Source organism: Coregonus lavaretus (genome assembly GCF_964263955.1).
Source record: "Coregonus lavaretus genome assembly, chromosome: 24".
Classification (NCBI taxonomy): Eukaryota; Metazoa; Chordata; class Actinopteri; order Salmoniformes; family Salmonidae; genus Coregonus; species Coregonus lavaretus.
The window spans coordinates 43,049,251-43,075,165 of NC_140011.1; the positions used below are offsets into that span (position 1 = coordinate 43,049,251).

Sequence of the window (25,915 nt, forward strand, 5' to 3'; positions counted from 1 at the left end):
ACTTGGTGTCATTCCATTAGTGGTCGGTAGTGTTTTCACAGGATATTGAGGCACATCTATCTGCTAGTACAGATTAGTATGGCTTCTATTCTGGTGATCTGCCCACTAGTCATTGGCATTGCCATTGGACTAGGTGGGGCGGGTCTTTAACCGATGACGGGGTATATTGTGACGCCCGTAGGGGTTTTTAGTTGCAGTACTGCGGGACTTGGTTGCAGCCATTGCTAGGTCTGACCTTTTCGTTTCGATGGGAAGTGTTAGGCTCGGCAGGGAGTACATTTTGGAGCGCTACGCTCCACCTTAAACCACTAGGAGCAGAGCTCCCCTATGGGGCGGAGCTCCACGATATAGAACGATTAGTTACATTTACATTTTAGTCATTTAGCAGACGCTCTTATCCAGAGCGACTTACAGGAGCAATTAGGGTTAAGTGCCTTGCTTAAGGGCACATCGACAGATTTTTCACCTAGTCGGCTCGGGGATTAGAACCAGCGACCTTTCGGTTACTGGCACAACGCTCTTACCCACTAAGCTACCTGCCGCCCAGTTACCGGAGTGTAACTCCAGTTCTATGAGTGGAGCGGAGCCCCATAGGACTTAAGGCCCTGCCGACCCTCTCTAGTCTCGCTGAAGATAAATATCTCGGGAGGCTGATTGAGGGGAGGCATCCCCTCTTATAGGGACACCTGTGCTCCTATTGGCTGCAGGTGTGTGCATAATTTTGTCTCAGGCTGCTGCTGCCTTAGGGCAGAGGGTAAACCACTAGGAGCAGAGCTCCCCTATGGGGCTCCGCTCCACTCATAGAACTGGAGTTACACTCCGGTAACTAATCGTTTAACCCACCTCCGAGCGAATGTATGTAATGCGCTCTAGTGCGCCCACAGTCGTTTTCCAGTGCTTTGTCTCCATTATTTATTGATGTGAATCAGTTCTAACATATTAATGTGTTTTATGGAAAATGGTTGGAAATAGGTGTCTCCATAATGACAATCTAAATAGCCTACCTACAACTAACTGGTAAAAAGTCACAACCTGCGCGCGTGCTGCTCTCGCTTCTCTCGCTTCTCTCGCTCACGTGACTCAGCCAATAGCAGTACTGCTCTCTCAACACACACACACACACTCACACACACACACACACACACACACACTCCTCCACCTCTCAATTCAATTTGCTTTATTGGCATGACGTAACAATGTACATATTGCCAAAGCTTACTTTGGAGATTTCACTCAGCAACAGCCTGCCTCACAGTCAGCAGCAGGTCACTGTGAAATATATTTTTAAGAGAAATCCCATGGTGGCCGCGGTGCAACTTAGAAATAGCCCAAAAACCCGCAACAAATAAATATTCACCCGCGACATAGTTTTCAAAGTAGCCCAATCGCAGGAAAACTGTGAACATGACAAAACTGCTAACAAAGAGGAAGAACTTAGCCGGTGTTTCTGATTAATAAACAATGCCATAATGGTGGGTGGTACATGCAAATAAAACCCATCCCTGAAAAGAAATGTAGAATGAAAAGTATTAGCACATCATATCATAGAGGAAACACACGGCATTGTCACGGAAAATATCAGAAGTTACCACGTAGGATTTCCAATTTCAACACCAAATATACTTTGACTAAAACGGAGACTTTTTGACTTCAATCGTTGTGCAACATCACGGGTAAACGTCTTTCAGCTGGAAAAAAGTGCATGTCCGCTCTTGTGGGCGTTTAAAAGAGCTAAAAAATTATAATAATTATATTATGGAAAAATTGGTAGAATTGCAGGACATTAGCTGTAAAACAGATTTCGTTTCTTCTGCCCCATGAGTAGAATTGCATTAAATGTGTTATAAAATTGCTAAATGTTCTCTCTGCCCCATGGCTAAATGTGTAGAATTGCAGGAAATTAACTGAAGCCACCAGTCCAAAGAGGCGTAATGCCCATGGAGGCACAAGGGCACTTGCACCATCAGATTTTTTCAACTAAAAAAAAAAAAAAAACGGCTTTAATGAAGTGAATCCAGTAATATTATTCAACCCGTCGGTTCGGTCCCGGTGTGGCGGTCCCGGTGTGGCGCCATAGATGGCGCTCTGGCCCTTTGTATGGTTTTTGGCCCACGGGTGCTGTCGGAGCAAATTGGCGCCATTTTGAAGCTAGGAGGGGGAAGAGAGCTGCGGGAGAGAGGATACAATTCATTGCAATTCATAAAAACAAGGTAGGAATTATCACAAGCAAACGTTTATTCGTGTGGAATTCGGAGATAATTTCGTGGTGTTGATTTTTGGTGGCGCAACATTTGTCCGGATCTGTCCAGTAAAAGTGGTCCAAATCCGACCGAGCTGCCCGCGTTCCCTTCCCGTGTGTATCGGGCTAGCTAGCTAGCTAGCGGTGTCCGCCTTGCCGCTATTCTTACACTGGGGATAGAGAATGGGGGAAGTTTAGCTAACTAACAGTCTTTTTTTTTTTTAAACACTAGCTACGGGGTTGTAGCTGGCTATGCAACGAATATATGTACACGTTGTGCGTGGTTGATTTAATGTTCTCAACAAAATAAAATTAATAGTAACAAATGGGGGATTTGCGTGTTACCCAATGTAATTTGTATTGCTAGCTAACGTTAGGTAACTACAGTACACTAACGAGCAATTCAGTCAACTAGTGGCCTTGACATACAACCGTGCCATGACAATACGCACAGACAGCCATTCACCCGTATGAAAGCGCCTGCATTTACAACGTAGCTAGCTAATGCTAGTTAGCTAGCTTGCAATAATGGCTAACTTCATGCATACCTCGTGTCCATGTTGAAAATATTAGCTACTGCTCATTGGGTTTTTGTGAATTAGCTGGCGTTAACTAGTTAGCATATTAGATTTTCAATTTTGTACGTAGCTGAAGTTTGATAAGGGACGTGAATAATGTACTGTAACGTTAGCCTGGTTTGCTAACTAGCGAGCTAAAGGAAAAGTCGAATGGCATGATTTGATTTAGGACCAATAATTCCAGACAGTTTTTTTCGTATTGATGAACTAGCAAGATGTGTCAATGATTTAAGTCATTACCAATGTTTCCAACCATCCTTTTTATGAACACATAAAATACTGTCATATTTAGTTATCGCCCACCCCCCATGCATTGCTTTGTCAACAACACAGCTCTCTGTCTTGTAACTTCGTGCTGGATTGATTTAGCTAACGCACATGATTGCACAACCACTCCGTTTCTCCCACATGCTTGTCATAAAAACCCTTTGAAAATGTGCAAATAGTTGAATTGGCTTTTGCTAAAGAGACCTTATGTCAATCTTAAATGTCTAATGCAGCCGTTTTTATCTCAATATAAAATCATTTCTGGGTAACAATTGGGTACCTAACTGTGATTGTTTTCCATTAAAATGATCTAATATAAATAAAAATGGCTTCTTAGCAAAAAGCAATTTCTCAAGTAAGAATTTAGCTAGGACTGTCTGGGAGTGGTCTGAGTGGGGAGGGGAAAACTGAAAACTAGCTGTTATTGGCAGATAGGTTTGGAACTCTTTCTTATAGGTCTATTAAAGATGCATTCTCAAACGTTCCTTTATTATAATTTCATCCAGTAGTTTTGAAAGTGGTGCACGCCTGAGCCAAAAGTGTTCCTTTGTTTTTTGTGTACTATGTCTGTTTTCGTATATGTTTTTTGTTACAATTTTTTTGCAATTCGTATGATATGGTATGAATCCAATTTGTACTATATGTTACAAAATTGTTGTGCTTAGGATCCTGGAGTGCATCTAACTAATTTACCGCCTGGTGATGTCACCAGGCAGACCAGAACAAGCTTAAAAATTGAGGCTGTCTTTTCAAACAGCACTTATACTAAAAGGGCATTATCATTTTCACATTATTATTGTAACCACAGTGTGGCTATATATATATATATATATAACACAGGAAAATCTCAATTTTGACTGCACTGAGCCTTTAAGAAACGCACACCTTCACCTAGCTATTAAAAATATTGCCTAGTCAGACCATTACTCTGTTCCAGCTGGCTGATGGGCGTTATTAGATGGGTACTGTTTGGCGTAGCACAGAAAATTTGACCAACCACAACTCGTGGACTCTTCCTCAGATTCAGATTGTTTAATAGTCACAGTGTGCCGGGTTGCAGGTATGATTGCAGGGTACAGTGAAAATCTTAGGCTCCAACATGCAGGACTAGTGAAATATAATAATGAAAATGGTAATAAAAAAACCAATATAAATATAAATAGCACTATATACATAACTGTGGCAGTGATGAATAGATAAATGTCCATTGGGTGGAGGCAGAGTAAAGACTGAGGGGGATGTGGGGGTATGATAATAGGGGGAGTAGCAGCATGAGTGAAATCAAAAATGTAATATATATAAATAGTATACGCTATATACATAACCTAAAAAAATATTTATTAATCACTGCCACAGTTATGTATATAGATGCTATTTATATTATATATTTATATTACTTTTTTAAATATTTGTTTTTATTTCACTCAATGGTCATGCTGCTTCTCCCCCTGTTGTTATTCCCCCATATATATATATATAAAACGAGCTGTTATTGGCAGAGAGGTTTGGAACTCTTTCTTATAGGTCTATTAAATATGCATTCTCAAACGTTCCTTTATTGTAATTTCCTTCTCAAACGTTCCTTTATTGTAATATATATATAACACATACATACAGCTCTGGGAAAAAATAAGAGACCACTACAAAATTATCAGTTTCTCTGGTTTGACTATTTATAGGTATGTGTTTTGGGTAAAAATAACATTTTTGTTTTATTGTATAAAGTACTGACAACATTTCTCCCAAATTCCAAATAAAAATATTGTCATTTTGAGCATTTATTTGCAGAAAATGACAACTGGTCAAAATAACAAAAATGCAGTGTTGTCAGACCTCGAATAATGCAAAGAAAATAAGTTAATGTTCATTTTAAACAACACAATACTAATGTTTTAACTGAGGAAGAGTTCAGAAATCAATATTTGGTGGAATAACCCAGATTTTCAATCACAGCTTTCATGCGTCTTGGCATGCTCTCCACCAGTCTTTCACATTGATGTTGGGTGACTTTATGCCACTCCCGGCGCAAAAATTCAGGCAGCTCAGCTTTGTTTGATGGCTTGTGACCATCCATCTTCCTTTTGATCACATTCCAGAAGTTTTCAATGGGGTTCAGGTCTGGAGATTGGGCTGGCCATGACAGGGTCTTGATCTGGTGGTCCTCCATCCACACCTTGTTTGACCTGGCTGTGTGGCATGGCGCATTGTCCTGCTGGAAAAACCAATCCTCAGAGTTGGGGGACAATGTCAGCGCAAAAGGAAGCAAGTTTTCTTCCAGGACAACCTTGTACGTGGCTTGATTCATGCGTCCTTCACAAAGACAAATCTGCCCGATTCCAGCCTTGCTGAAGCACCCCCAGATCATCACCGACCCTCCACCGAATTTCACAGTGGGTGCGAGACACTGTGGCTTGTAGGCCTCTCCAGTTCGCCGTCTAACCATTAGACGACCAGGTGTTGGGCAAAGCTGAAAATTGGACTCATTAGAGAAGATGACCTTTCTACGGTCCAATCCTTATGGTCTTTTGCAAACCTCAGCCTGGCTCTTCTTTGCTTCTCATTGATGAAGGGCTTTTTTCTAGCTTTGCACGACTTCAGCCCTGCCCCTAGGAGCCTGTTTCGAACCGTCCTCGCTGTGCATTTCACCCCAGCTGCCGTTTGCCATTCTTTTTGTAGGTCACTTGATGTCATCCTACGGTTGTTGAGTGACATTCGAATTAGTTGGCGGTCATCCCGGTCAGTAGAGAGTCGTTTTCGCCCTCTGCCGGTCTGTAGCTTTGTTGTCCCCAATGTCTGCTGCTTGACCTTGTTCTTATGAACCGCCGTCTTTGAAATTTTAAGGATGGAAGCAACCTGACGCTCACTGTATCCCTCTGCCAGTAAAGCCAGAATTGAACCCTTCTTTTCCTCACTCAAAACAATCCTTTTCAACTCTTTTGGCATGGTCAATAGTTATTTTTTGATTAATATTACTTTTGAGGTACTATTAGCACTGTTTTTGCCATCCAGCTGGTCCTATTGCAAGAGGATAGTGATGTCCACATCAGTGGTTTTTATACTTTTCCTCGTTAAATAAGATTTGGTTCAGGTGATCACCTAATCAGTACCTAATTCAGTAGAATGAGGTGTGCCTGTGTTGGAATTCAACAGACACTGGAATGGAATGGCTGTCATGCATGTAGAAATGCTGAATTAACGAACATTTGTCAGTCAAAAGTTTGATCACCTACTCATTCAAGGGCTATTCAGCAGTCTGAGGGTAGAAACTATTGGCCAGTCTTTACGTTTTTGCCATGATGCTCCTGTACTGCCTGCATCAGAGAGATTTTGAAGCGGGGAGAACAGGGCGTGGCTGGGTTCCCTGATGCTCTTCCTGGCATTGCTGCAACACCTGGTGTTGTAGGTGTCCTGTAGGGCAGGCAGTGTGCACCCAATGGTGCATCGGCTGCACGTATCATCCTCTGAAGAGCCTTTCGGGTCCGCGGCGGTGGAGCTGTCGTACCAGGCCGTGATGCAGCCTGACAGTATGCTCTCGATGGTGCTCCTGTAGAACACTGAGTGCCCTCGGGGACAGGCCACATTTCTTCAGCATCCTGAGGCTGTCATGCCTTCTTCACTACGGTGCCCGTGTGGTTATACCATTTCAGCTTCTCTGAGCTGTGAACGCAGAGGAATTTGAAATGATTGACCGTCTCCACGGCGGCATGTCCAGCCTGGTTCCTCCTGAAGTCCACAATCAGCTCCTTTGTTAAGGCTAACGTTGATGGAGAGGTTGTTTACCTGGCACCACGCCGTCAGAGTGCCTACCTCCTCCCTTTTAGGCTGTCTCATCGTTGTTTTTGACATTGATTTATTAGGATCCCCATTAGCCGACGCCAATGGCGACAGCTAGTCTTACTGAGGTCCGACACATAGCGGAAAAAAAACATTACAGACAAAATACTTTATCATTTACATTTAAAAACTTTAACATGTAGTGTGTATCTATCAGTTACAAATACATGTCAGTACATACACACAAGTGGGTCACATGGGGGGTGAGGTTTTACTTTCTTTTTTGAAACCAGGTTTGCTGTTAATTTGTGCTATGTAAGATGAAAAGGAGCTCCATGCACTCATGGCTCTGTATAGTACTGTACGTTTCCTTGAATTTGTTCTGGACCTGGAGACTGTGAAAAGACCCCTGGTGGCATCTCTGGTGGGGTAAGTGTGTGTCAATGCTGTGTGTAAGTTGACTATGCAAACCATTTGGAATTTCCAACATTAATGTTTCTTATAAAAACAAGAATTGACACAGTCAGTCTTTCCTCGACTCTTAGCCAAGAGAGACATGCATAGTATTAATATTAGTCCTCTGATTTACCATGAAGAGCAAGACGTGCCGCTCTGTTCTGGGCCAGCTGCAGCTTAACTAGGTCGTTCTTTGCAGCATTTGACCATATGACTGGACAATAATCAAGATAAGACCAAACTAGAGCCTGCAGGACTTGCTTTGTTCAAAAAACCAGAGCATCTCTTTATTACAGACAGACCTCTCCCCATCTTTACAACCATTGAATCTATATATTTTGACCATGACCGTTTACAATCTAAGGTAACACCAAGTAATTTGGTCTCCTCAACTTGTTCAACAGCCACACCATTCATTACCAGATTCAGCTGAGGTCTAGAACTTAGGGAATGATTTGTACCAAATACAATGCTCTTAGTTTTAGAGACGTTCAGGACCAGTTTGTTACTGGCCACCCATTCCAAAACAGACTGCAACTCTTTAAGTGTTTCAGTGACTTCAATAGCTGTGGTTGCTGATGCGTATATGGTTGAATCATCAGCATACCTGGACACACAGGCTTTGTTTAATGCCAGAGGCGGGTCATTGGTAGAAATAGAAAAAAGTAGACACCTCCATTTATCCCTTCTCTTTTCAGCTGCAGAGGTCAGAGGTCGTCATCTCCCTAACTGGGCGATGGTCTATGTTCCCACCCTCCTAACGTCTGCGCTAGCTAAACACAAGACTAATATATTTAGAGATATAGTGCAGACTATAGTCGAAATTACATCCATTACATAAATATTTCCTAAATGCTATTGTAAACAACCTTTGAGTAATCGCCCACAGCTTAGTCTGACACTCGGACATTGTATTGATTATCTAAAAGATCTAGCCTACTGCAAATGAGTGTGAACCTAATTGAACTTAGTCTTAATTCAGGTTTGCTGGTTACTGAACTGCACTTTACCCCTATCTACATGATATTACAGTATATCCTTCGCGTTGGACTCATTTCCCGCTAATTGCATTATGGAAAGAACATTTGCGCGTAGCTTACTGCCTTGTGCACATTGCTGTGCTTATAATGGGAAGAAATAATAGTTTATCAGCATTTTAAGCTAAACGTTCTGATCTGTTGCATCTGACTCGTTGCTTTTAAACCTTTTCTTTATGTAGCCTCGGCCTATTGGTTGGATGAGTTTAGGATCTATCGTCCCACAACTGACCCAGAGTCTGTTTAGAATAGTTTAACTTTTCTATGATGTGGGGATAGTAGATTGACATAGGGTAGTGATTTTGCTGTTCGTTACTCGTCTTGTTGGCTGAGGATAAGTAAATGTGGGCATCGGAATTTGGTAAGAAGGGATCTCACATCGTTGCATCCTCGACTTGCATGTTCTGTTAAGATGAGTTGCCATAATCTAAATGTGATTTCTGTCATTATGAGCACCGTGGGTGGACGCCATAATCAGGTTACGGACCCAATGCATATGGGTCCAATACATTTCTCAAATGTCTGGTAAATTTATAATGCTGCCGTTCAAATATCCAGCGCCACATTTTCCTAATGAAAACCCTGACTAGCGCCTATCTGATATCGTAGCACCATGGTAATCTAGCTGGCTAGCTAACACTGCTCTACACTATCCATTTTTATTTTTTTTTTGGCCACATAAACTGAAATTAGGCAAACTATTACAATTTTAGCAACCAGGAAATGGCGGAGAGATTTCTGCATATTGCACCTTTTACACTAAACTAAAATGTGAACAATTCTGGCTAATATGTATTTAAAATAAGACACTTAGACATCTTAGTCCTCAGAATGATAGTTGATTTTTGCAGATTCACCATGGTTTTGTCACTCAGTGTGCTACAGACATTTTAAAACTGTTTTCATAAGAATCTCTCATGTACGTTTAGAAGACATTGGTTGTCTTCCAGGTCGGGAATTGAGGAAAACGTTTTGCAACAGAATTACACCCCTGCTGAACACAACCTTGACAGTCCCCCTTTTCAGTTCTCTCTCCTTTCAGAGCACTCTTGTCCCACTCTTTCTTTCAGTCACCGATCCTCTCTGCCTATCTCTCCTCTCTCTCCTCTTGACTGCAGCAGTGTAACAGTCTGTCTCTTTGTAATGCGTGATGCCTGGCTACATTTCCCTCCAGAAGCTCCCTCCAGATAAGCACATTGACTTCACTCACTGGCATCAGTGACTTGCCAAGTTGCCAACTCTCCCTCCTCCCTCTACCCCTCTTTCTCTCTCGCTCTCAGTCTTCCTTTCTTCTTCTTTATTTCTTCCCCCCTCTTTCTTTTGCAGACAGACACCCCCCCCCCCCCCCAGTAACCATGGTTATCATGTCTCCAGGGTCACAGTTAAAGGAGAACTCCACCCCAAAACTATATGTTGGTTATTATTTGTCCATTGTTGGTAGTCCCAAAATGTTTTTCATGTCAGCAATCACGTTTTCAAGATATATCACTTTCGAAATACAGCCGGTATTCTGCGATTTGCGCACACACGCACACACACACACACTCATGCATAACTGTAATGCTAGAGAGAAAGAGGGGGAAAGAAAGGGAGAGACGGAAAGAGGAGGGAGAGTTGGCAACTTGGCAAGTCACTGATGCCAGTGAGTGAAGTCAATGTTGATATCTGGAGTCTAGGTTAAAGGGAGGTTCATGTCTGTTTACTCAGACCCTTGGCTCCTCTCGTAAGAGGAGAGGTGGAGGGGCAGAAGGGAGAGGGGGAAGAAGGGGGGGGGGGGGGGGGGGAGGAAAGAAGGGGGGAAGAAGGGAAGGAAGGGAGGGGAGAGGAAAGGAGGAGGGGGGAAGAAGGGGGAGGAAGAAGGGAGGAGGGAGAGGAAAGGAGGAGGGGGGAAGAAGGGAAGGAAGGGAGGGGGGAGGAGGGAGAGGAAAGGGGGAGGAAGAAGGGAGGAGGGAGAGGAAAGGAGGAGGGGGGAAGAAGGGAAGGAAGGGAGGGGGGAGGAGGGAGAGGAAAGGAGGAGGGGGGGGAGGAAGGAGGAGGAGGAATGGGAGGGGGGGAGAAGAGAGGGGAGAGAAGGGGGGGAAGAAGGGAGGGGGAGAGGGAAGAAGGGGGAAGAAGGGAGGAGAGGGGGCGGGAGCAGAGGGGAGGAGAGGGGGAAGAAGGGAGAGGGGAAGAAGGGAGGGAAGGGGGAAGAAGGGAGGGGGAAGAAGGGGGAGGAGAGGGGGCAGAAGAAGGAGAGGGGAGGAGAGGGGGAAGAAAGGAGGAGGGGGAGAAGAAGGGAGTGGGGAAGAAGGGAGGGAAGGGGGGGGAGGAGATAAGGGAGAGGGGAAGGGGGAGGAGAGGGGGCGGGAGGAGAGAGGGAGAGGGGGTGGGAGGAGAGAGGGAGAGGGGGCGGGAGGAGAGGAGGCAGAAGGAGTGGAGGGGAGAGGGGGCGGGAGGAGAGGAGGCAGAAGGAGGAGAGGGGGCAGCAGAAGGAGATGGGAGGAGGGGGCAGGGGGAGGAGGGAGGGAAGAAGGGAGTGGGGAAGAAGGGAGAGGGGAAGAAGGGGGGGAGAGGGAGGAGAGGGGGCAGAAGAAGGAGAGGTGAGGAGAGGGGGAAGAAGGGGGCAGGGGGAGGAGGGAGTGGGGAAGAAGGGAGGAGTGGGGAAGAAGGAAGGGGGGGAGAAGGGAGGAGAGGGGAAGAAGACAGAGGTGGAGGGCTTGACGGTGCAATACAGTGTGCACACAGCCACATATGTAGAATATCAGGGTTAGTGTGGCTTTTAAAACAGTGGTAGTTCTTTTTTTTAGGTTAATTCTAGTCTTAGTCATTTTGACTAAAATATCTGTAAGTCTTAGGCAAATTTCTTCTATTTGAATAATGATTTGGTCTAGTTATTGTCAAAATGAGGAACACAGTGGGCCATTTTAGTCAACTAAATGCTCTTTCGTTTCGGTCTCATCACATTTTTTAATTGCCTCATAACCCGAGAAGCCAGCAAAAATGGGCTTTTCATTTATCTGACTTTAATTTATCTGCATGTTCATTTATCCTCACAATTAAGTTTGACCATTTTCTTCTCAGGACAACCAGGGCTACAAGTAGAACACAAAACAATTTGACATAAATAGCTGCAGTTATGAGCTTTATTGACAAATGTCATTACAAAAAAATAAGGTCTGCCAAGCAAAAACCTGATCAAAATGAATTTATGTTAATGCTGAAAGTACAGAAATGGTTTGCTCAGTGGGAAATGAATATCCAACTAGTCAGTGACAACTGTGTGGAGTTGAGTTTGTGACAGCAACTGTGCACGCTTACTACAGCATTATAGATAATATGTCCTTGGATTTCCTTTGGTCTTCTATGTAGAAGAACCCCTTACCTTCTAACGACCCTTGCGTAGCTTGTGAGCGTCATAGAGAAAAAACGTTTGCGTGTTTGTGACTCTCAGCCTTTCATAGATGGCTTTTAATTGTTTGTAGTTCCAACCATTCGGACTCTACAGATGTTTTTGTAAAAAGATCCGCCCATGTCTCACAAATACCGCTCTACTTCAGCCCCCGTTAATCAGACAGACCAATGGTTAGTACCAACGGATGCAGAAGAAATAGACGAAATCTTTAGCTCACAATATTTTCAAAGGGGTTAGAAGTCCAAATCACGCTGGCGTCGTGGTGGTACTCATTGGGTTAACCTATAGTAAACACAAATCACTGACTTCCATGTGCTCAAAACATGCATAGCCTTGTCCTACCAACATATCTTTCTGTAGAACATCCTATTGCATGATTCTCTTCCAAACAGCCAAATTGGCAAAAAGGACACATTACGCTGCAGCAGATTAAAAACCACACCCTTTTACTGTAGCTATATTGGCATCCAAGTTCTGTCATAATCTCTGAAGCTGGAGACTCTTATCTCCCTCAATAACTTTAAGCATCAGTTGTCAGAGCACCTTACCGATCACTGCACCTGTACACAGCCCATCTGAAATTAGCCCACCCAACTACCTCATCCCTATATTGTTATTTATTTTGCTCTTTTGCACCCCAGTATCTCTATTTGCACATAATCTCTTGCACATCTAGCATTCCAGTGTTAATACTATTGTAATTATTCTGCACTATAGCCTATTTATTGCCTTACCTCCATAACTTGCTACATTTGCACACACTGTATATATATTTTCTGTTGTATTTCTGACTTTATGTTTTTTACCCCATATGTAACTCTGTGTTGTTTTTATTGCACTACTTTGCTTTATCTTGGCCAGGTCGCAGTTGTAAATGAGAACCTGTTCTCAACTGGCTTACCTGGTTAAATAAAGGTGAAATAAAAAAAAATAAAAAATAAAAATAAGTAGTGGTTTGATAGGTTCGCGTCCTATAGGCTAAGGCAGGGTTTCCCCAAACGTGTTTTGTTTTTTGCCCTAGCACTACACAGCTGATTCAAATTATCAAAGCTTGATGATGAGTTCCTTATTTGAATCAGCTGTGTAGTGCCAGGGCAAAAAAACAAAACGTGGACTCATGGGAGGCCCCAGGACTGAGTTTGGGAAACACTGGGCTAGGGGAAGCTAAGCTCATTTCTTTAGCCACCATGGCTTACGGTGCATCAATGTGTCCATATGGCAGAGGCTGGTGTTCTCGCATTAGGTGAATTTAAACTTTTTAGATATTTATCATTTTAGTTCAGGTTTTTTATGATTAACCACATGACGACGATTTTGAAACTAAAACTTTATTGAAATGAAACTGTTCCACAAAAATGTGCGTGTAAAAATCATAACTGTCACGCAGATTGGTAGAAATGGTAGGATAAATTGTAAGCTTCCTCAAACTTGAAACTCACGTGCCGCCTATGGAAACTAACTAGGAATCTGTTATTACCGGAGTCTATACACTGAGTGTACAAAACATTAGGAACTCTTTCCGTGACATAGACTGACCAAGTGAATCCAGGTGAAAACTATAATCCCTTATTGATGTCACATGTTAAATCCACTTCAATCAGTGTAGATGAAGGGGAGGAGACAGGTTAAAGAAGGATTTTTAAGCCTTGAGACAATTGAGACATGGATTGGGTGTTTGCCATTCAGAGGGTGAATGGGCAAGACAAAATATGTAAGTGCCTTTTGAGCGGGGTATGGGAATAGGTGCCAGGCGCACCGGTTTGAGTGTGTCAAGAACTGCAACACTGCTGGGTTTTTCACGCTCAACAATTTCCTGTGTGTATCAAGAATGGTCCATCACCCAAAGGACATCCAGCCAACTTGACACAACTGTGGGAAGCATTGGAGTCAACATGGGCCAGCATCCCTGTGGGACGCTTTCGACACCTTGTCGAGTCCATGCCCTGAAGAATTGCAAAAAGGGGGGGCGCGCAACTCAATATTAGGAAGGTGTTCCTAATGTTTTGTACACTCAGTGTATATTGTAGGTCTGGGAATGACCAGGGACCTCACGATACGATATTATCACGATACTTAGGTGCCGATACAATATGTATTGCGATTCTCACGATTCTATATGTATTGCAATTCGACGTTCCTGATGAAGACCGCTTGTCTGCATCTGAGCTCCTAGAGTGTGACTCTCCTTTTCTTTTTCAAGTGTTCTACTCCGCTAGCCAGCACCTCTCCTAAACAGGTGTTCTACTCCGCTAGCCAGCACCTCTCCTAAACAGGTGTTCTACTCTGCTAGCCAGCACCTCTCCTAAACAGGTGTTCTACTCTGCTAGCCAGCACCTCTCCTAAACAGGTGTTCTACTCTGCTAGCCAGCACCTCTCCTAAACAGGTGTTCTATTCCGCTAGCCAGCACCTCTCCTAAACAGGTGTTCTACTCCGCTAGCCAGCACCTCTCCTAAACAGGTGTTCTACTCCGCTAGCCAACACCTCTCCTAAACAGGTGTTCTACTCCGCTAGCCAGCACCTCTCCTAAACAGGTGTGCGTTTCTTTCGCCTCCAGACAAACATACTTCTCACCATGTCTGCTGCAGAGGGATTAGGGAGCCATGAGAAAACAAGTTTTGAACAGTCATGGAAATGTAAAAGTGCTAAAAACTAATTGACTCCCTATTTAAAAAGAAGATATATCGCGCAGATATTGGCCTTTTCTAGTCACGGCTATCGGCCCTTCTCTATTGGCTTTGCCGATAATCACTCCACATAGCAAAAACATGCAGGCGTAGGTCTACACAATCGTTCTTACTTCTCAAACTATGGGCAGATTTGAGTCATTCAGACAGAACATGCATTGTCGTTTCATCTTTTTTCCTACCCTCGTTCTCCTTGTTAGATATTATGCACATTTATGGCTTAGTAGCAAATGACATCGCCATTGAGCTGCAGCTGAAAAAGTTGTAAAAATAAAAATCCTATCACGGAAAATGACTAAAATACTAGTTTCATAAGCATCCATGATCACAAATCATTACATTACGTTGGACCCATTTGCGTTGAATAGATGTTCTTTTATATTGTCAAACTAAAAGCAGTGCCTATATGATGTCCTTCCATTCAGGTGCGACCTGCTGGAGTGGTGCTTCTATGCAAATGTTGTTGATCAGTAGGCTAATGGAAGACCCAAATGGAAGTCAAACAGATTGTTTGTTATCTGGAGCACCACAGACTCCACTGATCAGCCAAAACAAGCACCACAGACTCCACTGATCAGCCAAAACAAGCACCACAGACTCCACTGATCAGCCAAAACAAGCACCACAGACTCCACTGATCAGCCAAAACAAGCACCACAGACTCCACTGATCAGCCAAAACAAGCCAAATGGAAGTCAAACAGATTGTTTGTTATCTGGAGCACCACAGACTCCACTGATCAGCCAAAACAAGCCAAATGGAAGGCAAACAGATTGTTTGTTATCTGGAGCACCACAGACTCCACTGATCAGCCAAAACAAGCCAAATGGAAGGCAAACAGATTGTTTGTTATCTGGAGCACCACAGACTCCACTGATCAGCCAAAACAAGCTCATTAACTCAATGCATGTACACACTCCTATTGAATATGCATTCACCTGTATCGTGAATAGGCCTATGCCATCTTAATTTACCCAGTTTATCAAGAGATGTACCATTTCAAATACATGTATTACTGTTATGTAGTTCGATTAGTAAAAACAAAGTCAAATGTTTGATTTTAAAATGGATGCATTAATGCACATACGGCTGTCTCTGGGAAATGTAGTCATCAACATTTTCAAACATAATGATATTGAATGTCGGCTTAAAATAACGGCCTCAATTTTTATTCCCCCCCTTCACTAATAGATTGGGATGATGCGCTTTCAGATGTCTCTTGAGGTTGCTAGTACTTAGGGGTGCAAACGCTGTCTTCTCCCGTGGAAACGTTGCATTCGGTCTTGTTTGAATGGACACGATAAGTAAAGTGGCTCCAAATGGCCCCTTATTCTACCGGGAGAGTAGCCGTGTTGTGTTGCAGCCAGATTGGAGAGATTGGAGAACGTTTGCGGTGATTTGTGAATGACCTGTGCGTGGTATTTATTTTTCCACCAATATGAACATTGCAATCTGCTAATGACATGCATGCTTTTGATTGGACCAAACAAATAACACTGAAAAGTTCTTGTCCAGTCCATTTCCTAGTCAGATTTTAGTCGCATAGATAATTGAGTCTTGTCTTGTTTTCATCAACCGAACTGAAAAATCATTTTTCGTTTAGTTAGTTATCTCTGGGTTCATTTAGGCAGTTATCGTCTTGTCAATTGCCACAGAAAAATAGGGGAAAAAATAGGAAAAATATTTTCGTTTACAAAATGAACACTGTGTAGAATAGATCAGATTCCCTGTTCTGTAGAATTAGGGAATAATTTCAACTCTATACATTACATTTCTATCTGCAGCATTCTGAGTGTTTCAGTCAAATGACCGAATACACCCCCGGTCCTCACCCCTGGTGTAAGTTGCTGAGTACACCCTTGCTCTGCTCTAGGCTGATAAGGGATTGGGTTCTTCTCTGGCAGCAGCTGTGGGTTGAAACAAGGTCAGAGACAGAACAGTCTGGCAGACTGCCCGTGTGTGTGTGTGTGTGTGTGGCTGCGCTGCCATGTTGAAGCAGGAGGTGATTGTGGTTAAAATCTCAGTGCGGCAGCATATTTCTGGCTGGCTTGGCGGTATTTTGGCTGCTGGGGTAAATGGTAAGGTATAGGCTGACAGTAAAGTATAACTAACTAAATATAGGCTAACAGTAAAGTATAACTAACTAAATATAGGCTAACAGTAAAGTATAACTAACTAAATATAGGCTAACAATAAAGTATAACTAACTAAATATAGGCTAACAAAGTATAACTAACTAAATATAGGCTAACAATAAAGTATAACTAACTAAATATAGGCTAACAATAAAGTATAACTAACTAAATATAGGCTAACAAAGTATAACTAACTAAATATAGGCTAACAAAGTATAACTAACTAAATATAGGCTTACAGTAAAGTATAACTAACTAAATATAGGCTAACAGTAAAGTATAACTAACTAAATATAGGCTAACAAAGTATAACTAACTAAATATAGGCTAACAGTAAAGTATAACTAACTAAATATAGGCTAACAGTAAAGTATAACTAACTAAATGTAGGCTTACAGTAAAGTATAACTAACTAAATATAGGCTAACAGTAAAGTATAACTAACTAAATATAGGCTTACAGTAAAGTATAACTAACTAAATATAGGCTAACAGTAAAGTATAACTAACTAAATATAGGCTTACAGTAAAGTATAACTAACTAAATATAGGCTAACAGTAAAGTATAACTAACTAAATATAGGCTAACAGTAAAGTATAACTAACTAAATATAGGCTAACAGTAAAGTATAACTAACTAAATATAGGCTAACAATAAAGTATAACTAACTAAATATAGGCTAACAATAAAGTATAACTAACTAAATATAGGCTAACAAAGTATAACTAACTAAATATAGGCTAACAAAGTATAACTAAGTGTACTCCTGAGTGGCGCAGTGGTCTAAGGCACTGCATCGCAGTGCTAACTGTGCCACTAGAGATCCTGGTTCGAATCCAGGCTCTGTCGCAGCCGGCCGCGACCGGGAGACTCATGGGCGGCGCACAATTGGCCCAGCGTCGTCCAGGGTAGGGGAGGGAATGGCCGGCAGGGATGTAGCTCAGTTGATAGAGCATGGCGTTTGCAATGCCAGGGTTGTGGGTTCGATTCCCACGGGGGGCCAGTATTAAAAAATATGTATTCACTAACTGTAAGTCGCTCTGGATAAGAGCGTCTGCTAAATGACTAAAATGTAAAATGTAATGTATAACTAACTAAATATAGGCTAACAGTAAAGTATAACTAACTAAATATAGGCTAACAGTAAAGTATAACTAAATAAATATAGGCTAACAGTAAAGTATAACTAAATAAATATAGGCTAACAGTAAAGTATAACTAACTAAATATAGGCTAACAGTAAAGTATAACTAACTAAATATAGGCTAACAGTAAAGTATAACTAACTAAATATAGGCTAACAGTAAAGTATAACTAAATAAATATAGGCTAACAGTAAAGTATAACTAAATAAATATAGGCTAACAGTAAAGTATAACTAACTAAATATAGGCTAACAGTAAAGTATAACTAACTAAATATAGGCTAACAGTAAAGTATAACTAACTAAATATAGGCTAACAGTAAAGTATAACTAACTAAATATAGGCTAACAGTAAAGTATAACTAAATAAATATAGGCTAACAGTAAAGTATAACTAAATAAATATAGGCTAACAGTAAAGTATAACTAACTAAATATAGGCTAACAGTAAAGTATAACTAACTAAATATAGGCTAACAGTAAAGTATAACTAAATAAATATAGGCTAACAGTAAAGTATAACTAAATAAATATAGGCTAACAGTAAAGTATAACTAACTAAATATAGGCTAACAAAGTATAACTAACTAAATATAGGCTAACAGTAAAGTATAACTGATGCAGTTATATTGGGGGAAATATGACTGGCCTGCATAATCCATCTGACCCAGGCTGCGTCCCAAATGCCATCCTATTCGCTATATAGTGCACTACTTTTGGCCCAAAGACTATGTATGAAATAGGGTGCCGTTTGGGACGCGGCCCCCAGATTACTGGTAAGCCTTTTCCTGGACCAGAAAACACTGTCAATAGAGCTTCTCCATTGCTTTCTAATCCAGGAGTAGGCTTCATCTGGGTCCAGGGAACTGTCCTTATATATTAGGGTTGGGCGGTATCCAGATTTTCATACCGTCATTCCGTAGTCTGCATTAGGGTGACAAATGGAACATTTTGCATACTGTTTAAACTGCACTTTAAAAAAAAAATGTTTTTCCGTTAAAATTGTAAGAAAAAAATTAATGAAATTCCACATCAATTCACAATGCAGAATAATGGTCCTATTATGAATGTATGACCGTTAGGGCCGGGCAATGAAGTTTCTATCTACTGCAGTCATATATACCCTTGAAAGCGCCTCGGCTACGGCATGTTTGTTTGTAAGGGACACTACGGCTTTTTAAATTCCGACACGAAACCCTCTCTGGCGAAAGTTTTGAAGCGCCTCTTAACGGGCATTTCACTAGTCTGTAAAGGAATACCGCTTCTGAAGCGGGACTAACGTTCATCACCAGAACTGTTTATCAAATAATCTTGTGCAGCCTGCTGCCTGCGCGCAGATCACTCTCCTAAAAAAAAAAAAAGTACTTTAAAATGTGTTAAATACCGTGACTTACCAAGACATTTAGTAAAACTAAAACATCTTGCGCTAGGAATCGACTCCTAAAATGCAGTCTTTTTGGAACGGGGGAGACCAATTAGTTTGGCGTACTTCTGAGAACGCAAACAATCGCATCTTTCATAGCGAGAGCTAGTGAGGGACTGCGAGAGAGGGGGAGGGGCACAGTACAGGCAGGTCAGCCACCGTGCACTAGGCCTATCTATCGGCAAGCAAAAGCTGTACTCTCAATGGAATGCCGTATTTAGCCATTTCTTGGCTTGCAACGTCTCACAATTTAAGTAAAGCAGGGCCTATCATCAATGACTAGGCTAGGATGTTCTACACGAAGCAGACTGAAGACTGAACACACTGCTTCGCATCATTCGTAAACAGAAAGCAGGCGAGCCAGCTGCACTGTGATTTTCATTTTGTGGGGGGGGAACAAAACAAAACTTTTTTCCGATAGGAATTTTCCTTAACGTTAAGGCGACCAAATTTCGTTTTAACGTTCACACCCCTAGTCTGGATAATGGAATGGGAGTGTGAAAGAGGACAGAGATTTTCTGGCGAGCACTACCAGCCTAGACACACTGTCCAAAATACCATTACCTCACACTCAGAATAGCCTACCTGGTTCAGTGTTTTTTTTATTTTATTTTAATAATTTTTTTAGGGGGTAGATCAGCTTTAATATTGAGGATAGATTGTAACTTTCAATGTAATTGTCTGCATCACTTCCAATCCCCCATATATATATTTTTTGTGTATATATATATATACATACATACATATACAGTGAGGGGAAAAAAGTATTTGATCCCCTGCTGATTTTGTACGTTTGCCCACTGACAAAGAAATGATCAGTCTATAATTTTAATGGTAGGTTTATTTGAACAGTGAGAGACAGAATAACAACAAAAAAATCCAGAAAAACGCATGTCAGAAATGTTATAAATTGATTTGCATTTTAATGAGGGAAATAAGTATTTGACGCCCTCTCAATCAGAAAGATTTCTGGCTCCCAGGTGTCTTTTATACAGGTAACGAGCTGAGATTAGGAGCACACTCTTAAAGGGAGTGCTCCTAATCTCAGCTTGTTACCTGTATAAAAGACACCTGTCCACAGAAGCAATCAATCAATCAGATTCCAAACTCTCCACCATGGCCAAGACCAAAGAGCTCTCCAAGGATGTCAGGGACAAGATTGTAGACCTACACAAGGCTGGAATAGGCTACAAGACCATCGGCAAGCAGCTTGGTGAGAAGGTGACAACAGTTGGTGCGATTATTCGCAAATTGAAAAAACACAAAATAACTGTCAATCTCCCTCGGCCTGTGGTTCCATGCAAGATCTCACCTCGTGGAGTTGCAATGATCATGAGAACGTTGAGGAATCAGCCCAGAACTACACGGGAGGATCTTGTCAATGATCTCAAGGCAGCTGGGACCATAGTCACCAAGAAAACAGTTGGTAACACACTACGCCGTGAAGGACTGAAATCCTGCAGCGCCCGCAAGGTCGCCCTGCTCAAGAAAGCACATATACAGGCCCGTCTGAAGTTTGCCAATGAACGTCTGAATGATTCAGAGGAGAACTGGGTGAAAGTGTTGTGGTCAGATGAGACCAAAATGGAGCTCTTTGGCATCAACTCAACTCGCCGTGTTTGGAGGAGGAGGAATGCTGCCTATGACCCCAAGAACACCATCCCCACCGTCAAACATGGAGGTGGAAACATTATGCTTTGGGGGTGTTTTTCTGCTAAGGGGACAGGACAACTTCACCGCATCAAAGGGACGATGGATGGGGCCATGTACCGTCAAATCTTGGGTGAGAACCTCCTTCCCTCAGCCAGGGCATTGAAAATGGGTCGTGGATGGGTATTCCAGCATGACAATGACCCAAAACACATAGTCAAGGCAACAAAGGAGTGGCTCAAGAAGAAGCACATTAAGGTCCTGGAGTGGCCTAGCCAGTCTCCAGACCTTAATCCCATAGAAAATCTGTGAGGGGGGCTGAAGGTTCGAGTTGCAAAACGTCAGCCTCGAAACCTTAATGACTTGGAGAAGATCTGCAAAGAGGAGTGGGACAAAATCCCTCCTGAGATGTGTGCAACCCTGGTGGCCAACTACAAGAAACGTCTGACCTCTGTGATTGCCAACAAGGGGTTTGCCACCAAGTACTAAGTCATGTTTTGCAGAGGGGTCAAATACTTATTTCCCTCATTAAAATGCAAATCAATTTATAACATTTTTGACATGTGTTTTTCTGGATTTTTTTGTTGTTATTCTGTCTCTCACTGGTCAAATAAACCTACCATTAAAAGTATAGACTGATCATTTCTTTGTCAGTGGGCAAACGAACAAAATCAGCAGGGGATCAAATACTTTTTTCCCTCATATATATATATACATACATACATACATACATACATACATACATACATACATACATACATACATACATACATACATATCCTTTTTTAAAAATATGTTCCTTTATTACTTTCCAACCCCACCACCCCTTCCCTAACTGGAGTGAACTAGTGAACAACAATGCTTAGGCCTCTACTTCCAGCTTATACATACTATATACATTTTATGGACGCAGTCTATTTTACAATAGTTCTATATTGTTTGTTTTTTCTCCTGAACTTCCTCTACCCTGAACTTCTCCGATCATTTTCATGATGTCCATCCGGTTTGCTTCTATATACCATATCTTTCTAACTGTGCTCTTTCACAAAAGCTCTCAACCTATAACCTATATACTTTTTATGGACACAGTATGCTTTACATTAGTTATCTTCTTGTTAATAGTTGTTGTTATTAGTCCCATCCTTCAGCTCCATTCAACACCTCCCATCTATCTCTTAACACCATTCATATTGGATTTCTATTTGCCATATATTTTCCAACTGTACTGTGATGTTTCACAAAGGTTCTGAACCTTTCTATTCTCATTGTTTCTACAGATTGTAAATTGAAAATATTTTTTTTTTTACTAAAAGTATTATTATATTATTGATCGATTGACTATGACTTTTCAGATCACCCAGTAATGTTATCTGCAGGGTTAGCTCCAGGTAAATATTGCAATCCTTCAGCCATTCCTGGACCTGTGACCAAAAACAAGCTACCAATGGACAGTACCAAAAAAAATGATCTAATGATTCTGTCTCTTCGCAGCAAAATCTGCAGAGCTGGGAAGATTGTATCCCCCATTTAAATAACATTCTATTGGTAGCAAAAATGTGGTACAATAATTTAAATTGAACAATTCTAAGTTTTGAATACCTGGTTCAGTGTTTCACAGGCTCTCCATGCATTACATTTTGTATGACAGTGTATTTTCTCTTTGCGTTTATTGGATTGGTTGAAATGTATTCTTTCTCTCCTTTTCTCCGGAGAGAGGGATTCTCTGGTGAGCGCTATCGTCCCAGACACACAGGATGCATCCCAAATGTCACCCTATTCCCTATACAGTGCACTACTTTTGACCAGACCCTATGGGCATTTGGTGTATTATAGGGAATGGGATGCCATTTGGGATGCAGCCATGGTCCCAAAGTACCATTACCTCAGTCACTCAGAATAGCCTACCTCATTCAATATTTCACAGAACTCTCCAAGCATGATGCTATGCTGGATGATGTCGCGTTTCCTCTACTCTTTGCCTTGGTGGTTTATAGGATTGGTTAGGCCTTTTTTAGCCAGTTTGAAATGTGCTAGGTTTTATTTTATTTTTTTCGATCTCTCCACGCTAACGTTACAACCGGAGTTCAGTCCCAGGGTTTCCCCTATATTAATTTAAATCGTTTGCCACCCACTCCAAATATTCCTATGGGAAACACTGATCTAGTTTTTTGTTCTTCCATCACTGTTATTTTAGCAGGGTGTCCCAAGATCTCTTCTACACGGAGCCCTGTACACAATTTACAGTGGGGAAAAAAAGTATTTAGTCAGCCACCGATTGTGCAAGTTCTCCCACTTAAAAAGATGTGAGAGGCCTGTAATTTTCATCATAGGTACACGTCAACAATGACAGACAAATTGAGAAAAAAAATCCAGAAAATCACATTGTAGGATTTTTTATGAATTTATTTGCAAATTATGGTGGAAAATAAGTATTTGGTCACCTACAAACAAGCAAGATTTCTGGCTCTCACATGCCTGTAACTTCTTCTTTAAGAGGCTCCTCTGTCCTCCACTCGTTACCTGTATTAATGGCACCTGTTTGAACTTGTTATCAGTATAAAAGACACCTGTCCACATCCTCAAACAGTCACACTCCAAACTCCACTATGGCCAAGACCAAAGAGCTGTCAAAGGACACCAGAAACAAAATTGTAGACCTGCACCAGGCTGGGAAGACTGAATCTGCAATAGGTAAGCAGCTTGGTTTGAAGAAATCAACTGTGGGAGCAATTATTAGGAAATGGAAGACATACAAGACCACTGATAATCTCCCTCGATCTGGGGCTCCACGCAAGATCTCACCCCGTGGGGTCAAAATGATCACAAGAACGGTGAGCAAAAATCCCAGAACCACACGGGGGGACCTAGTGAATGACCTGCAGAGAGCTGGGACCAAAGTTACAAAGCCTACCATCAGTAACACACTACGCCGCCAGGGACTCAAATCCTGCAGTGTCCCCCTGCTTAAGCCAGTACATGTCCAGGCCCGTCTGAAGTTTGCTAGAGTGCATTTGGATGATCCAGAAGAGGATTGGGAGAATGTCATATGGTCAGATGAAACCAAAATAGAACCTTTTGGTAAAAACTCAACTCGTCGTGTTTGGAGGACAAAGAATGCTGAGTTGCATCCAAAGAACACCATACCTACTGTGAAGCATGGGGGTGGAAACATCATGGTTTGGGGCTGTTTTTCTGCAAAGGGACCAGGACGACTGATCCGTGTAAAGGAAAGAATGAATGGGGCCATGTATCGTGAGATTTTGAGTGAAAACCTCCTTCCATCAGCAAGGGCATTGAAGATGAAACGTGGCTGGGTCTTTCAGCATGACAATGATCCCAAACACACCGCCCGGGCAACGAAGGAGTGGCTTCGTAAGAAGCATTTCAAGGTCCTGGAGTGGCCTAGCCAGTCTCCAGATCTCAAACCCATAGAAAATCTTTGGAGGGAGTTGAAAGTCCGTGTTGCCCAGCGACAGCCCCAAAACATCACTGCTCTAGAGGAGATCTGCATGGAGGAATGGGCCAAAATACCAGCAACAGTGTGTGAAAACCTTGTGAAGACTTACAGAAAACGTTTGACCTGTGTCATTGCCAACAAAGGGTATATAACAAAGTATTGAGAAACTTTTGTTATTGACCAAATAATTATTTTCCACCATAATTTGCAAATAAATTCATTAAAAATCCTACAATGTGATTTTCTGGATTTTTTTCCCTCATTTTGTCTGTCATAGTTGACGTGTACCTATGATGAAAATTACAGGCCTCTCTCATCTTTTTAAGTGGGAGAACTTGCACAATTGGTGGCTGACTAAATACTTTTTTTCCCCACTGTATAAATACAACGTCATACAAATATAGATGATTACAACTCAAGAGAAACAATCACATTCCTCTAGGGCTGTCCCCCGACAAAATAATAATAATTGGTCAACCGAAAGTCGTCTGTTCTTTCGATCAATCGATTGGTAGACATTTTAAAACATGCATTTTCCCATATAGACACACCCTATGTGTTTTTTTATTAAAATCAACTATATATGCATTGAGATGGTCTGATGCTTTAAGCTCATTGTTTGATGAAATAACACACACATGACTCGAGGGAGCCAGAGATCAAGATAACCAGAAGGTAAAACCTAACCTGACCCGACCATCTTCCGACCACGCCATGTGGCCTTCTGCCGTTACTGTCCTGAAGTTCCCGGTGATAGGTTGCCGAATCCTCGTGTAGCCTTTCTTATGTGGAATACCAATTTCTTACAATTTTCACTGATCTGTTATCAGTTATGGTTTTCATATGCACATTTTTGTGGAACATTTTCATTTATAATAAAGTCTTTGTATCTCAAAATCACTGTCATGCAGTTAATCAAAATTCTATCCAAATCTAAATGAAAACGATACAAAACTAAAATGTAACTTCTATTGCCATTGCCATTATGTAAAAATTTTGTGATATAAATAAATATCCTTTAAATCACAGTGTATGCAACGAATTGGAAACATTGTATCAACTATCAACTGGAGTCAGGCCAGCAAACTTGCAATACTGTATCAAATATTCTGGTCCCTCAGAGTTTCCAGCACCAGTGAGCTCGGGACAGACACAGCTTTAGGCTATTTGACCAAGGGTATTTGATGACCTTTCCACTGGATCGGAGCATGATTATTATATTTTTATATATACATTTAGCAGACACTCTCTTATCCAGAGCGACTTACAGGAGCAATTAGGGTTAAGTGCCTTGCTCAAGGGCACATCGACAGATTTTTCACCTAGTCGGCTCGGGGATTAGAAACAGCGACCTTTCGGTTACTGGCACTACGCTCTTAACCACTAAACCCTTTCACGCTGAGTGGTTATCGAAAGGGAGAGAGCTGGAAAGATTTTTCCAAATACATTGAACTATTGTCATTCTCAACGGATGTAAAAAAAAAAAAAAAAAAAAAAAAAAAAAAAAAGACTTCATTTGCTTGCTGTTTTGAGGTGAAGAAAACATTACTTTGAGAAGCTCCACAGGTCATTAGTGGTGGTGCGTTAAGCCAATCAGAAATACTATCAGATCCCCAAATGGGCACATTTGTATGCCTACATTTGCGCGCAGGCCAGGTAGCCTATAGGCTTAGTTCTAT

The 25,915-nt window shown here is 41.7% G+C and overlaps 1 protein-coding gene across 1 annotated transcript in view; it reads left to right on the forward strand.

Annotated features, from left to right (window-relative positions):
• The first annotated feature begins 2,133 nt into the window (after positions 1-2,133).
• The window catches only part of LOC311099778 (sister chromatid cohesion protein PDS5 homolog B-like), a 101,995-nt gene continuing 78,213 nt past the window's right edge, over positions 2,134-25,915 (forward strand). The window contains exon 1 of the mRNA XM_084140523.1: positions 2,134-2,210. The gene's annotated coding sequence lies outside the window, so the exon portion shown is untranslated. The remainder of the gene's footprint in view (positions 2,211-25,915) is intronic.